The following is a 3,967-nucleotide window of genomic DNA, read 5'->3' as shown; positions in this document are numbered from 1 at the left end:
AACTTTGTATGACTTTTCTCTTCTATTTTTTTTTATTTCCTCCCTTTGATAACCTTAAAAATCTTCCATCTTTGGTTCAAATAGAATTTTAAATGGAAGAAATCCAAAGATATTTACAGCTAGATAGCTTGCAACAACACAACTTCCTATATCCACTTATCTTTCAAGAGTATATTTATGCACTTGCTCATGATCATGGTTTAAATAGAAATAGGTCAATTTTGTTGGAAAATCTGGGTTATAACAATAAATTTAGTTTTCTAATTGTGAAACATTTAATTACTCAAATGTATCAACAGAATCATTTTCTTATTTCTACTAATGATTCTAACAAAAAACCAATTTTGGAGTGCAACAAGAGTTTGTATTCTCAATGATATAAGAGGGATTTGTATCTATCATGGAAATTCTATTTTCTCTTCGATTAGTATCTTCTTTCTTTTTTCGAAGGCAAAAAGATTTTAAAATCTTTTAATTTACGATCAATTCATTCAACATTTCATTTTTTAGAAGATAATTTTTCACATCTAAAATATGTATTAGATATACTAATACCCTACCCCGTTCATCTGAAAATCTTGGTTCAAACTCTTCGCTATTGGGTAAAAGATGCCTCTTCTTTACCTTTATTATGATTCTTTCTCCACGAATATTGGAATTTGAATAGTCTTATTACTTCAAAGAAGCCCGATTACTCCTTTTAAAAAAACATCAAAGATTCTTCTTATTTTTATATAATTTTTATGTATATGAATGCGAATCCACTTTTGTCTTTCTACGAAACCAATCTTTTCATTTACGATCAACATATTTTGGAACCCTTCTTGAACGAATATATTTCTATGAAAAAATAGAACTTCTTGTAGAAGTCTTTGCTAAGGATTTTCAGGTTACCTTATGGTTATTCAAAGATCCTTTCATGCATTATGTTAGGTATCAAGGAAAATCAATTTTGTCTTCAAACGAGACATTTCTTTTGATGAATAAATGGAAATTTTATCTTGTCAATTTTTGAAAATGTAATTTTTCTATGTTCTTTCATACAAGAAGGATCCATATAAACCAATTATCCAACCATTCCCGTGACTTTATGGGCTATCTTTCAAGTGTGCAACTAAATCATTCAATGGTACGTAGTCAAATGTTAGAAAATTAATTTCTAATCAATAATGCAATTACAAATTTTGATATACTTGTTCCAATTATTCCTTTGATTAGATCATTAGCTAAAGCACACTTTTCTGCCGTATTAGGACATCCCATTAGTAAATCAGTTTGGTCTGATTTACCAGATTCTGATATTATTGATCGATTTGGGCATATATGCATAAATCTTTTTCATTATTTTAGCAGATCTTCCAAAAAAAAATTACTTTATATTGAATAAAGTATATACTTTGACTCTCTTGTGCTAAAACTTTAGCTTGAAAACACAAAAGTACTGTACACACTTTTTTGAAAAGATCGGGCTCAGAATTATTGAAAGAATTCTTAACATCGAAAGAACAAGTTCTTTCTTTGACCTTCCAACGAGCTTCATCTAGTTTGTGGGGAGTATATAGAAGCTGGATTTGGTATTTGGATATTTTTCTATCAACGATCTGACGAATTATCAATGATTCATTCTTTGATTTTCTAAAAGATGAAGAGATAAAAAATTTTAACTATTCTGAAATATTGATTGTAATAGTGATAAGGGTTAAATCAACTGAGTATTGAACTTTTTAAAGTCTTTCTAATTTCTATAAGAAAGGAACTGATGTATATATAAGGAAAGCTGTGTGCAATGAAAAGTGCAAGTACGGCTTGGGGAGGGATCTTTACTTGTTTATTTAATTTAAGATTAACATTTATTTTATTTAACAAGGAACTTATCTACTCCATCTGACTAGTTCCGGGTTCGAATCTCGGGCAACCCACTATCATATCGAAATTATAATTCTCTGTAGAGAAGTCCCTATTTTTCCAATCAACTTCATTAAAAACTTGAATAGATCCACAAACATATTAGTTGACACGAGTATATAAGTCATGTTATACTGTTGATAACAAGCCTTCCATTTTCTATTTTTATTTGTAGAAAACTCATGAGCTTGGGAGTCCTTGATGATTAAATAAACCAAGATTTTACCATGACTGCAATTTTAGAGAGACGCGAAAGCGAAAGCCTATAGGGTTGCTTCTGTAACTGGATAACTAGTGCTAAAAATCGTTTTTACATTGGATGGTTTGGTGTTTTGATGATCCCTACCTTACTCATGACAACTTCTGTATTTATTATTGCCTTCATTGTTGCTCCTCTAGTAGACATTGATGGTATTCGTGAACCTATTTTAGGGTCTCTACTTTACAAAAATAATATTATTTTTGGTGCCATTATTCCTATTTTTGCAGCTATAGGTTTACATTTTTACCCAATCTAGGAAGCAACATCCATTGATGAATGGTTATACAATGGTGGTCCTTATGAACTAATTGTTCTACACTTCTTACTTGGTGTAGCTTGTTACATGGGTCGTGAGTGGGAGCTTAGTTTTCGTCTGGGTATGCGACCTTGGATTGTTGTTGCATATTCAGCTCATGTTGCAGCTGCTACCGCAGTTTTCTTGATATACTCAATCGATCAAGGAAGTTTTTCTGTTGGTATGCCTCTAGGAATCTCTGGTACTTTCAATTTCATGATTGTATTCCAGGCTGATTACAACATCTTTATGCACCCATTTCACATGTTAGGCATAGCTGGTGTATTCGACGGCTCCATATTCAGTACTATGCATGGTTCCTTGGTAACTTCTAGTTTGATCAGGGAAACCACAGAAAATGAATCTGCAAATGAAGATTACAGATTCAATCAAGAGGAAAAAACTTACAATATCGTAGCCGCTCATGGTTATTTTGGCCAATTGATCTTCCAATATGCTAGTTTCAACAACTCTAATTTGTTACACTTCTTTCTAGCTGCTTGGCCTGTAGTAGGTATCTGGTTTACCGCTTTAGGTATTAGCACTATGGCTTTGAACCTAAATGGTTTCAATTTAAACCAATTTGTAGTTGACAGTCAATGTTGTGTAATTAACACTTGGGTGGATATCATTAACCGTGCTAACCTTGGTATGGAAGTTATGCATGAATTTAATGCTCAAAACTTCCCTCTAGACTTAGCTAATTCGAAGATCCATCTACAAATGGATAAGATCCCAATCTAGTTTATAGGAGGTTTTGAAAAGAAAGGGGCAATAATCATTTTCTTGTTTTATCAAGAGGGTGCTATTACTCCTTTCTTTTTTTATTTTTATTTTATTTAGAAATTTACTAGTATTTTACTTACATATACTTTTTTGTTTACATTATAGAAAAAGAAAGAGAGGATATTTGATTGCATTTATTCAGGATTGAGTATTCTATTTTCATTTTGTATGTATTTATTTAAAATTCAAGAAATATAACTTCTTCCTCTTCTTGCTAATGTTACCATATCTTTTTTATTTCATTTAAAAAAACCTTAATTTTTACTTCAGATTCTTATCTTTGATTCATATTCTTATCTTTGAAATAATAATATCATTCAAATAAGAAAGAAGAGAAATATTCGAACTTGAATATTTTGTTTTCTAATTTAAATAAAAATAAAATGTAAGTTGGCGAGGGGGCGGATGTAGCCAAGTGGATTAAGGCAGTGGATTGTGAATTCACCATGCGCGGGTTCAATTCCCATTGTTCGCCCATACCTATACATCAATTTTTTAATAAATGATTGGCTACAAAGGGATTTTTTTTAGTGAACGTGTCACAAGCTTACTCCTTTTTTTTTTTTGTAAAGTTTTTGTAAAAACAATGAATTAAATTCGATTTTCTCTCCTATTTACTACGGCGACGAAGAATCAAATTATCACTATATTTATTCCTTTCTCTACTTCTTCTCCTAAGTGTAGGATAACCCCAAGGGGTTGTGGGTTTTTTCTACCAA

The 3,967-nt window shown here is 31.3% G+C and overlaps 1 pseudogene; it reads left to right on the top strand.

Annotated features, from left to right (window-relative positions):
- Positions 1–2,132: 2,132 nt before the first annotated feature.
- On the top strand, positions 2,133–3,206 carry LOC124892119 (annotated as a pseudogene).
- Positions 3,207–3,967: the final 761 nt, after the last annotated feature.

The sequence above is a fragment of the Capsicum annuum genome, unplaced genomic scaffold (genome assembly GCF_002878395.1).
Source record: "Capsicum annuum cultivar UCD-10X-F1 unplaced genomic scaffold, UCD10Xv1.1 ctg4391, whole genome shotgun sequence".
NCBI classification, from domain to species: domain Eukaryota; kingdom Viridiplantae; phylum Streptophyta; class Magnoliopsida; order Solanales; family Solanaceae; genus Capsicum; species Capsicum annuum.
The sequence above is the reverse complement of the archived record's forward strand: the minus strand, read 5'-3'. Positions and strand labels throughout refer to the sequence as shown.